The 13712-nt window shown below is 34.1% G+C and overlaps 1 long non-coding RNA gene across 1 annotated transcript; it reads left to right on the top strand.

Moving 5' to 3' along the window:
• The first annotated feature begins 242 nt into the window (after positions 1-242).
• On the top strand, positions 243-4967 carry LOC114941546 (uncharacterized). The gene is made up of 4 exons (XR_014926272.1): positions 243-366; positions 3604-3802; positions 3878-4074; positions 4150-4967. It is a non-coding gene; the product is annotated as an uncharacterized LOC114941546 (long non-coding RNA).
• Positions 4968-13712: the final 8745 nt, after the last annotated feature.

Below are 13712 nucleotides of genomic sequence, written 5' to 3'. Positions count from 1 at the left end.
ATTAGTATACTTTTTTAAATTATATTTCTTTTGTGTAACGTATGAAATAAATATAAGATAAAATGTAATACTTGTAAGCGGCAACTAGAGATATCCTGAAATTGTACTTTAAAAGATCGATAAGGCAGGAAGGTTTTATCGATTCTTCGAAAGATTCCTCGGATATAGTTATCCGAAATCAGCGATTAGGCAGGGGCGCTGCCGAATTAGAATGACTTGCGAAAAATTGATAGGAGAGCAGGTAAAGGTTCACAGAGCGATAAGGGACACAGTCGTAGTCTGAGAGTCGAGTGAGAGCAAGCGTTACGAGAAGAGAGGAAAATTGAGATCGCGAGACGAATGAGCGGGCTCCGATCGAGATTATTAGTAAGAGATTTTGTTAAAGCGTATAGGGAGTTTATAATTGCGCTTACGAATATTTTTTATTTCTTTATTAATTTTGTATTGATCTTGTTGGAGTACTAGAGTTAGTGCAATAAACTTTTTTTTGTTCTTTTCTTTATTAAATAAAAAGAATCTGTTTTTTTTTTACCATATATTATTATCCCTGCAAGCCTACATACTCGTATATATTATGAAATTATTGTCTGTTTTGGTTTTCATGCGACTGCGTATTATTTCACAGCAGTTATTAATCGGTTGGTGACACCATAATAAGCGGTACATCGCGTCGAGCGTTGTTCCACCTATTATGGAAACCTGTATTTATGTCAGCAAGTCGGCGAGAAGCAAGAAGCAAAATTTATATTGCCTCTTTTTCTGTATTCTACGCGAACGAGACTTCCAAAGAGAAACGAACAAACGGGTATTAGGAAGAAGCGGATGGCGACGTGTTATTTGCGCCAACAATCTTCTGTATACGGTCAATACACAGGCGCGTGGTATCGCAAGCGGGTCGTAAAACGGAGGAAAAATGTGGACGGACGGTAGTAATATGCGTGAAACTAGACTAAAATGGGGGCTTGATGAGAGAACTTCGCTTAGAAGTCGCGAGTACGGTCAACGGGGCGTACGGGTCACCCCGAAGTAAATTTAAGTTTAAAGCTGCGAAAGTTACGGGCGCTTGATGAGGACATAAAGGTAAGGTGAGAGGCCAAAGGAGAGAGAGAGAGAGAGAGAGAGAGAGAGAGAGAGAGAGAGAGAGAGAGAGAGAGAGAGAGCTAAAGGTCAAGTTAGGCAGAAGTTAGGGTCGGATTTCATGCGAGTTCGACGATGGCAGACCACATTTTTCTAAGTTAATTATCGGAACGAGGGCGACATAAGGGTCGAGAAAGTTTGCTCCATCAACCGACGGCTTCCGAAACTTTAGAATCCTACGGTTTGTACGGAGGATTTCATCTTTGTGGGACGATCGCGAGTATTTCCCATCGTTTCTTCTCTCCATTAAATGCTTTCCTTTGAAACGGAGAAACGAGGGAAGTTTTCCCTTTGTCGAATTATACGCGGAGCACCTCTTCTCTTAACACGACTATGACACTTAGTTCTCTCTTTCTGTCTTTAGCATACGAAAACTTTATATAAACCCGGCGCAAATAGAAGATATACATATTAGTTTCTATTATATTTAATTAGAGAATGTCGTAATTTTTTGTGTCTTAAATATGAAGTTGCAATAATAATGTTGCTTTTGCAGAACTCAAAGCACAGTTGCACAGAAAATAAAAATTAATATATTATCATTCTTCACATTCTTTCTAAATCGTAGTTTTTAATATTGTTCTATAATTCTTTCTCATAATATAATAAAGTTTGCTGTTCGATATATGGATTTTAATCAATGGAATTTCATATTTTTCTAAGAGATATCGAATATCTCGACCGGATGCATGCATTGATAAAATTTAGAGATACGACTCGATTATTCTGGATCTAATTTACCACAGAAAAGTCTCGACACCGATTCGTATAGTTCTATAATCTATAAAATTTTTATAGCGTTCTTTTTTTCTCTGTCTTTCTCATACAATCTGTCATCGTAATATTTCCTATATACTTTATTATAAAATAATTATATTGCTATTATGCAATACATTATTATTTTTATATGTAATATGTATATATGATTGTTTCATTAGTTTTTGGCATAATTTGACTAATAATCTGTTAACATAAACATCTCGCGATTTATTGTACTTTTCGTTGTTTTCTTTCCTCTTCTCATCTCTCTCTCTCTTTCTATTTGCCAGTATACATTCAACATATGTTTTATTATCGAAACATAGTACGATCCATCTGAAAATTTGAATCTCTCGGCAGGAAACGTATCCGATAGACGTGACATCCTACAAATAAACTCGACGAGTGGGATTTTCGCGAAGCAGATTTCGAGATTGCTTTGTATATTCGATAGCATGCATCGTCTTGATAGGTTCATATCTCCTCTAGCACGATGTTTCTCGGATGTATCCACAGAAAAAGAGCGCTCTTTCACTTTGCTTGCCATTAGAAATTTTGCAGGTAAATCTAGATATCTAGATAGATCAACGAACGAGTCTCTTCTCTTCGAAGCTTGTTATTCCCTCGTCTCTTTAAATGCCCTTGCAATATTGCGCACCGAATTCCACCGAGATACGAATGACGGGCTGGCATATTCAATTATCTCGACCGTCTACTTCGTGCAATTGTTCGCATAATTTAAGCGAGCCCGAGTTGTAATTTTCAACAGCCCGGCCATTGTCTATTTCGCTGTCGTGCAAAACGTTATCGCGATCAATCCTCGTAAACCGGCCGCGCGGATGACGATGACAGTTCATCGGCGCTGTCATTTTTCCCGGGACGACAATAAATTTCGCCGACCAACATTTATCGATAACGTCGGAGCCAACGTAGCTGTTGACAGGCTCTTCTTCAGCTGCTGCTACCATGGTGAATCATAATGAATATAAACATGAATAAATGCAGCACCACAGTATACAATACATATATCTCTTTGATGTTTCGCGTTCTGTCACATCCCGCATATTCGTCTCTACATCCCTTCTCGATTTTTTTTTCTTCTGGAGATGAACGAAGAAAGATCCGTGAAGCTAAGAGGACGACGAGAACTGTGCGTCATTAAAATTCAAATATAATTTCGATTCATATTATGAGTTACCCCTATCTGACGATCGGATTCGCAAGATTGCACGAAGAGATAAAACCAATGAGCTTCGTCGAACGTGGAATTGCTTGGGGAATTCGTCGCGTGAATATTACAAGCGGTTTCTGCATTTTTCTCATTTCCCACGCATCGCGAAGAACGTGCATCGACATCGAAGATGTCTATGCAACGCAATTGACATGCGTCTAAAATATATGCTTCTTTATGAATGTATTCGGTATCTTAGATCTCACATGTCACTTAAACTTTAAGGATAAAAATTTAATTTACATGATTTTAATTTGCAGATCCGTTATAAGAAAATACTTTAATTCTTGACGTAAATTAGACAAAAATTGAGTTTGACTTAATGAAATAATTCATAAGTAGAGGAAAACGCGAGGAATTTGTAGCATCGTGTTATTGATCGATTGCGCGCAGATATTAAGAATATGGATAAATATACTTGATTTTTTAATGTTATTTCTTGTTTGTTAATTTTATTTTTGTTTTATATATTGTAGAAACAAATCTCTTAAAGCCTCGAGTCTCGGAGTATCATGAGGATAAGCTTCGCTCTACAACGAGATCCTGGAGTGCTCAAAGAGAAGGAATTGTTGAAAGAAGAAGACAAAACATTAAGTTTGAATTAACAAAATAATTCATACATGGAGAATAATACGAGAAATTTGTAGCATCGTATTATTGATGGATTACGCACAGGTATTAAGAGTTTTCCTAAATTGATGATTTTTTAATTTTACTTTTTGTTTGTTAATTTTATTTTATATGTTGTAGAAATAAATCTCTTAAAGCTTCAGAGTGTCATAAGGATAAGCTTCGCTCTACAACGAGATCCTGGAGTACTCAAAGAGAAAAATTTGTTGAAAGAGAAAGACAACAAAACATCGAGTTTGAATTAACAAAATAATTCATACATGGAGGGAAATGCGAGAAATTTGCAGCATATCGTATTATTGATGGATTGCGCACAGGTATTAAGAGTTTGGATAAATAGTTGATATTTTAATTTTACTTTTTGTTTGTTAATTTTGTTTTATATAATGTAGAAACAAATCTCTTGAAGCCCCGGAGTGTCACAAGGATAAGCTTCGTTCTACAACGAGATCCTGGAGTGCTCAAAGCAAAGGATTTGTTGAAAGAAACAAAGGTCCGAGATGGGAGTTTGCGTCGTCGCGTCGAATTTTGACAGACTACTCGGTCGTATATTTTCACCACGCACTTTTGAAGCCAAGCGTGAAGTCCAATTTCGCTCGTTTCTGCCCCATGGGGAATACACATCATGCTGACGTACTCGGTTACCGCAGTTACTCGCACACCTTGAAAATCACTGTTGACTGATGCCACTGGCGCGAGGAAAAAAATCTTCGAGCGAAGAAAGTCAACTCATCCCCTTCGTCTCTTTTACCCTCTTGACGGATTTTTCACGTTTTTTCTTTACCTTTGAATGCGACGGGCAAATCCTATCGAATTTCGTAAAATGCGAGAAATGACGGACTTTCTATCCGACAAAAGGGGCCGATCTATCGATTATTGTTACAGTCGCGATTGGCCGAGCGTCTGTCAATATAATCCTCTCTGTGTTTGATCTCTCGGATACTTTGTAAAGCGTGCACTGATAGTACTGATCGTACACGTCTCCGTTTTCTTGCGTTTGATATAACTATCTTCTCCTCTCGGATCGAAAGCACCGATAACTGCCGTATATTCCTATCGTGTTGTGTTTCATAGAAGGTGTATCTCTATCCGTCAACTCATGCACGCGAGATGCGTTAAACAAAAATATTTGCTCTTTGTACCATAAATGTGCATTTACATATTTTTAAAAATATTTAATATATTTATTGTATAATATTATATTAATATACACGACTGTTTATATATGAGAGTTGTGAGAGAATGACGTTAATTAGATCTAAATTACAAGGATACGTGAGATCCTTAACATGAACTGTCTACATCACTCGCTGGAAATGTCAGGAATAGTATGTTCGATGTCTGTACTAAGTAGAACGCTTTGTCTGATATATAGCAAGAGTTTCCGTTGTAGAGAACGCTGACATAACTTACGTTGTTTCCTAGGAAAGACAGCTTTCAAGCTTAATCCACGTGTCAAGGTCTATTACATGTTAATCGGCATATTGACGAATAATACTCCGTAAATTTTCACCTAAATTTGCCATATTAGGCACAATTATTGTTTTGACTTTTAGAAATATCATGCAGTATGCTAAATGCATATATATATAACATAAAAAATAAATATAATAAAAAATTTTATGGTGCTGGTAAAACCGTGCTAGAAAAAGGTTGTAAAAAAATGTTCTAAAAAATATCTCACTTCACATGGAATAAATTCATTGATAAAAAGAGATGCACAGTAAGCGAGCTAAATTTCATTACGCGAACAAAATGAAACACTTTACGCGGACAGCTTTCAATTACTCGCGACAATCTGATTTGATTGAAAGCAATATAATTCGTAATTACAGGGCGTAAAATTTCGTCTTAGGCAGTTAAAAATGTGATGGAATATCTTTCTTTCTCTGTCTCTTTTTTGCAAACAGACGAAAAGACACGAGTTTAATGCCGATCACGGACGTCTTTCGGATTATCAGATATTGGAAACTCTTTAGGATTAGACTCGATCAAGAAGGCTGTTACCAAGTCGTCGGAGTGACTTAACTCGCAGACAAAGAGAAGTCGCCTGATGCGTTTTCGATCGTCCATCGATGCGCACGTGACGGCAATTCCATAATAATACGTCAAGCCGAACTAATACCGAGGATATAGAACGACTTTTCGATTTTATGGTCGGGCTCCGCTGCGAGAAACGATAATTTTCCGGCCTAGATCTTCTGTCGTAACCGCTTAAGTCTTCTGCTTGTATAAGCAAACGGAAATGTAAGGAGGAAGCATCTTTTGAATTTCTACGAAAGCGGTCGTGCGAATTGTGCAAATCGCATTTCTCAATATCTACAATACTTATCTCACAATTAGACTCCGTATATGTACATTCACATTTGTTATATATAGTTAATACCTTTCATCCATTGACTTAAATAATAAAAATCTCGTAATGTGTTTGTTAACAGCGAAGTATTCTAATAAACATCGTCCACGAAATCTTAAGCGGATTATCTGAGAAAGCGAAAGAAAAAAAGAACGAGGCGATGAGGATGAGAGTCTCGCTGATAAAATGCATCGTGTCCCGTTCTCGCGCAGGATAAGTACGAGAGTACAATGGTCGCTGGCAGGGCCCTGATTCATGGCGACGAACTTTTTCAGCAAACAACACATCCGGGATGTAATAAACAATGGGGCCGGGGCACGTGGACTAAGCAACGCGCGCCCGCGCACAGCCTGGGAATATTTTAGCGGTACTCACCTCTTCTCCTACGGCGCCGCCCGGTAACTTTGCTTCTCGTGTTATAGCGAGGCCAATGCATGGTATGCGCTCCGCTCATACCGTTGTATCGCCTACGTTTACAGCGCGATGTTACACACACCCGGGAATTCTGGAGAAATGAAGCTGAAAATGTCGTGTAAAACGGTGATTTATTACCGACGTATCGCCAGACGAGCGGGTGTGTTTATATATATATATATATATATATATATCGCACTGCGTTGCATTAACAATAAATCACGGCGGTAAAATAACGGGAATAACATAATCACGTTGACGTTGCAACGTGATTCGTTCAATTTAAAACGAAAATCCGCGTTTGAGTGATAACGCGAGGCGTTATTCGTATCAAACGGTCAAGCCGAAAAATATTCCGCGGAATTAAATGTGAACGGAATATTATATCCCCGAGTAAACGAACGGATTATAAATTCACAAGCGTTGCGTTCTGATAATGATTATCGGGACGAAAATTCTATTTCAATGTGAATGCGCCGCTGCTGGTTGATACGATAGACTATAAATGTTGAATATTTTAAAGGAACGAATACAATAAAAGTTTGGCGATAATTTATATTTAGATGTAATGATAATGTATTCAGATATATGCATGCAAATGCGCATATAATGCATCAATGCAGTTTCGGATGACCGAACTGATAGGAAACTCACTGAGAAAATGGAAAATCTAATTTAAATACTAGATTAAAATGCTAGCCTTTATCATTTTTTTCAATTTTTGCTAATGTTTTATAATAATTATTATTCTGTAATAATAAGTATTCTTTATTGTAAGAGTATTGTATATGTCTGTGTATATGTAACTATTTCGTATTAGCTCGTTTTTATTATTATTATTATTGAAAATTGCATAAACATAAATCTAACGTGATTAACGTAAATAATCTTGACTAACAAAAAAATTTAATCAATACTTGATGATTAAAATTAACAAAAGAAAGGATGCACATACATAATGCGATATATATAACTAAATGTAATTAGAATGTACAGTAATTTATTATTGTATTCTTATATTTTAAAGAGCAGAAAGAAAGAGACATTTAAGCGATAAAATAATTTTTCTCAATACTTATATTATTAAAAATTTATTTTATGTTTATATATTTCTTTAAAAATATTATCCGCACGTGATATATTTTGAAATTATTTTACATAATGCAAAATGTCGCAAGTTGTTCGAAGTATTAATAAAGCGAATTAACAAAATCGATAGTAATTCTAAGTTAAGAGCTCGGCGAACCGCATTAACCATTTGCTTTTAGGAAGCTATCGAGTCGAGCGTTTAAATCGCGACCTGACGTCTCGCACACGTTAGAATAGATATGTCACGTTCTCGATAATAAAACGTAAATCTAACGGAATAGAATCCAATATTTACTCAAAGGGGACTTGAAAATCGTATAGCACTGTGTTCAGACAGTAGCTGGACCCGCAAGCGGAACGTTCGTTTGAAGCTAGTTCCGATTCGCACGGCTACCATCGGTACACACACAGTGGTGCTTTCAACAGAAATTTGATTTTGTCCGAGCCTGCAGACCGCAATCTCATATAATCCCATTTAATGCTAGGTGTTAGATTCATTACTGGCGTTTCGCAAAATTTACAAATATGGTAAATTGAAAGGAAGAACCAGAAATTCAAATAATAATTAAAATATATTGTGGTATTGTTACCCGAAAACATTAATCTAAAAGAACAAAATATCTGAAGCAAATAATCACTATTTGTTAAGTTAACTATTCAATATTAATTCTTTTATTATATATACGAGTTATATTTTTGATATTTTATTTTTATTATATTATATTTTATTTCTATACTCTCTAGACATTATCTTCGCCCGGTTTGACAAAGTCAATTTTAATTAAAATGATTTCTCATAAATGACATTTAATATTTAAATGTTAATTTCCATAAAAGCGAAAACAATTCTGGTTTAATTTTTACGTGTACAGCGAATTATTGTCAATTTTATTTTTCGGTGAACGCATAATCAAAATAAACGATATTGGGATAATGCGAAAATGAGAAATACAGCAAGAAATAAAAATAATAAAAGTCTTGGCATTCTTCTCTGATATTTTTCGGTAAAATCTTATATATATGAAACAAGAAGCTAGCCAATAGATTTTTATTTGCATTCTAGATATGTGTGTATATGTGTGTATGTGTGTGAAAAGAGAAGATGTGCTTTTCTTGTGATGGAATTGTTCCTGCGACTAGGGATGGAGTTTTCTCTGTAAATTGCTCGTGGCGTTCTCGTATATCTTTTTAGAGTAATTGTATTAAGAAAGATAAAAATATGCCACCGCGAGGATATAATATAAATAAATAAATATACGAGTATTGTCCTTCTTTATAGAGGAAAAAATTTTATGTTACTTATAAACTTGTTTTTATGCGTTGATATACGATTTTTATACTTATGATTATTTTTTAATGCGTCATAATTTATGAAAAGAAAACATTTTCTTTATTAAATTGTGAAAAAATTGCATTATTAAAAACATATTTTTTTACTAATAATTATACCATTGAAAGCGATAAATATTTAATATAAAGTTTATCTAAAAAAATTGTTAAAAACTTACATGTATTTTGAAGCGCAAAACTTGGGTATTCTCCAAAAACAATTGTCACAGTCGTTTTATTTGTTGTATCCTCTTGTTTGAACGCAATGATTGTACGCAACATTTCTATAAATTAAAAAATAATTACAAATAATTTGTATGTCAATAAAATATATATAGCAATAAATAAATATATATGTATATAATGTGAAATCAATAAATATTGGATAATAATATTGTATTCGCCCGTAATACAAGTATTTGATATTTTTTTCTCCCGAAATATATAATACTTTAATTATACGTATTCTCATTTAAATGATATTCTCATTTAAAATCGTAATTTGAATAAGACAAGTAATTTTTACACTCGTTTCAGATTATAACATAATTATAGCAGTTATATATCGTATATAAACATATAAATTACTTTAGTACTTTAATATTAATATAAATTACGTATTAATATGTTAATTAGTGATTAATTTCGTTTGTTAAATACTCACTTAGATGCTCAATCACGATTAATTACACAAATATTGACGCATTCACTCGCGATGCACGATTAACTCGTTCCATTGAAATGTCGTTCAAACTAGTCCGATTCCGACGTTCCGGACGTTACGTCACTGCAGCCATGTTTAATCCGCGCGCGAAAAATCGCGGAACCGGACCGCAGCGGCCTTCACTGTTTCGCGCCAATTCAGTGCAGGATTATCGCGCGCACGGCTACATCGTTTGCGGCTGGGAAACGTTTGTGGTGCAGATTTAATATCGCGATCGAACGAAAGACCGGTACGTACCTCTAGAATCGATACTCGTAGTAATCGATATTATAATAATTACAGTTATAATTACAGGTACAATGCGACGAACCTCACGAATCGCCTGTGTCTCATCGACTTTAGGTAAGCGAGAGCAAGTATACGTCTTGAACCTGAAAATTTCGTGCGAGCTTAGACACTTCGCGCAAAGAAATTATATATACGAGAAGTTATATACGACGTACTATCTTTTACGACTTAACATTTGCCATTACGCGAAATATCGCGTCTGTATATATAGCAGGCGCGGTCAGGCCGAATATTAAAACGCATAAATTAAAACCTATATGTGTATATATATATATATATCGCCCACGAAATGGCGGTCCTATTAAAGCCAGCTTTTAACGATCGCACTCTCGAAATCTCCGACTGACCCCTTGCGTTTTCCTTTAATACAGATTCAAGTTTAGGGAATAACGGCGCATCGACCGAGATATTAATTCTGAATTAACGAAGTCTAGCCGTGGCAGCCAGCTCGCCATTAGATGCCGTGGACGGAGGTTGCGGCCGAAACTGTATGTGCACCACTACACCGAAAACTTCCTCACGCACACTTATCTTTCTCTCTCTCTCTCTCTCTCTCTCGCGCGTGTGCAACCTCCGTATATGGATCAAGTTTCTGCAAAGTGTCTTCCACGGTAAGTTCGACCAGCCTTGCGAGCTTGCGAGCAGCGATAATTGGATATTAACGCAGCGAGAAAGTCGGGGAGTAGCTCTGCTACGTATGTACATCAAAGCAATTTTAAATTAAGGAGAAGCGCGCTATTATACTCTCTCTCTCTCTCTCTCTCTCTCTCTCTCTCTCTCTCTCTCTCTCTCTCTCTGCTCGCACGCGCGCGTCTTTTTACTATTCTAATTTCTATTATCAAGATAATAATAGCGCGATTAATGTCAGAAACTATGTATGTAATATTATATGCATATTTGCTTCTTTAACAGAGTAACATTGCGCGCGAAACTATCTATGCATATCTTGTAGATATTTCCTTTTCGAGTCTTTATGAAAAATGAAGTATAAACTTATCTAAAATAATATATGTATAGTATAAAAATTATGTAAAATATAAAATAATTATTTTATAAAAAATTTAGTATATACACAGAGAGAGTTTTCTCTTATAATTTACCCTGAAAATCGTAGTAATTGTGAGACAATATGGTATTGGAAGAATTTTATAAGAATTTCTCTGATTAATATATTTACCACAATAAAAATATAATAATATCTACCATAATAAGATATAAAAATATTTTCGATTAATTATACTATGTACATATTAATATTTTTTATTGTGGTAAATATTAATCAGAGAAACTTTTATAAAATTCTTTCAATACCATATTGTATTTAACTATTATACCATAATTTTCAAAATAAATTCTAAGAGAAAATTCTCTCAGTGTAAAATAAAAAAATTAAAAAATCAATTTATAAAAAATCTTATGATATGTAAATTTTATTTTAAAATATTCGTACGGCAATACAAAAATATATATTGATTATATTTTGGAATACTTTGATAATATCTGTAGAGAACCATTTATATTAAATGCATATGCAGTATATCATTCATTTATCTAGAAAATGACAATTTATTTTAATTCAGGATCGCATAACTAGAAACGCTAGCACAAAAAATTGAATAATATTTAAAACTGTTTAAATAAATACTCAATATACGTAAAATTCGTACAGTTAATCGGTTGGACTGTGCAATCTATGCTTTAACTCTAGATTTGATTTATCTGTATTATGTGATGTGTGCGTATTTATTTTGTTTATTTTACTCATTGTCAAACAGCTTTAATCAATAATAGCATTACATTTGAATAATTATTGACATGATATTAATATTACGCAAAGAGTTCAATATAATTGATGCAGATTGTATTCGACTTTATATTGACTGGAACAATAACACACTGAATAATTAATAATGATTATTCCTCTGTAACGCAATAATTATTTGGATTATTGTTTGTGAGTTCGATAGCAATATTTTTAATAAGATGAAATGTACAATTATATGTCGTATTATATATTTATCGAGTATTATTTTTTGTAATAAACTCTTACATTCATCTTCTCGGTTTTCAGTAGAACAGAACAAGCAACGTCTTCTGTTGATTGTTTTGCTAAATTGGAGCGAATGTGAGAACAGTAGTTTTCGGTAAAGGATCGGTGGAATGCGAAACGGTAGACGGTTTGTTGCAGAATAAATGAGAGGACGGAACGATGGAGAAAGCGCGGTAGAATATATATACAAAATGTTTGCAAGTTGCGGAACTAATTCGAGGAGATATTAATTGGCGTAAAGTAATTATAAGTGTTGGGAGCAGTTGCTCGATAGTTTAAGTATAGCTTCGACAACGACGATAGTCTATGAGAAGTAACGGTGAAGAAGCAGTTTTCGAAAGGAAAATATATACATATATACTTAAACTCTGTAATAGTACGTAATAGCGTAACATTGTTTTGCATAAGAAAATAGATTACTTAATCAAATCAACGAGATAAAAAGATCATTTTCTTTAAGCTTGTAATCGTAGAATTTTTTTCACACACAAGTAAAATATCTCGTAAAATATTTTAAATAATATATAAACTTAAGAAAGAAATGCTATACTAAACATTAAAAAGTGTGCAACATAAAATTTTGCAGGAAAGTAATTTTTTAATAAAGTAGAGAAGAGAAATATGATATTTTATTACATAGCATATTATAATTTAAATTACAAATCTCTCTTTCTCAATAAAGCCGGATTATATATTCTTTAATGTATAACAAGCTTAAAAAAATTTCTTTAAAAAAAATAATATAAAGAAATATAAGAGTAAATTGGTTTAATAAAATAAACATGCAATTTTATTTTTCCAAAGGCTTAAAAATAGTTTATCGTGTAATTTTGAAATGCATTGCAATTGTGTAAAATCATTTGTATGGAATGCATTAAACATATTACATTGGTGCATTTCGTACTTGAATTATTGTTGGCTAAAGTCGCGAAGCGCACATATACACCGACGAAATACCTTTAATAAACATTAGGTATCTGACGGCGAAACTCCTAAATACGCATAATACAATTTGGCTAGAATGCACGGTCCAACCTTTCCCGTCGTAATTGAAACACGGTACATCGACGGCGTCTCTCAAAGGCCGGTATTGGAAGTTAATAACAAACATAACAACCCCTCAATGGTTCGCGAGCGGCAAACGAGTATGGACGTGAATGTATATGGTACTTTGAAAAAATTTCCCAGGAGAACGCGTACACGTTAATATCCCTGTGAGAGCGGGCGAGGGTTGCACGCACACGCGCAACGAATCTCTCTGTAACGAGCATTAACACAATAAATTCTCAAAGGGTAGAATTTACAACGTGCAGAGTTTTGAACAGTAAATCAAATATCATCCTTGTAAAGAAAGAAACACAGAGATAATCCAATTTTGCTTTTTTGTAGTAGACCACGTTTGCAAAATGGATTTTGTGAAATAATTTTTTTTCTCTCTCTCTTTCTCTAAACATATTTTATTTTTTTATTATTTTATTCTAACTCAAGAATTTCTTTAATTGATTGATCGCTGCTTTTTCTAAATCGCTATTTATCTAAATGAATTTAACTCTGTTAAGATCTTTTGAGCCATAAATAATATTAACAATTAAGGAATTAAATCACAGAGACGCGGATACACATTTATAATATAATATGTGTAATAATTCCATATCCAACTGAATTTCAAGCGAGTACATAAGCTAACGAAATATTTAACTAACTT

The sequence above is a fragment of the Nylanderia fulva genome, unplaced genomic scaffold, assembly GCF_048542155.1.
Source record: "Nylanderia fulva isolate GAGA-0341 unplaced genomic scaffold, ASM4854215v1 Scaffold8, whole genome shotgun sequence".
Lineage (NCBI taxonomy): Eukaryota > Metazoa > Arthropoda > Insecta > Hymenoptera > Formicidae > Nylanderia > Nylanderia fulva.
The sequence above is the reverse complement of the archived record's forward strand: the minus strand, read 5'-3'. Positions and strand labels throughout refer to the sequence as shown.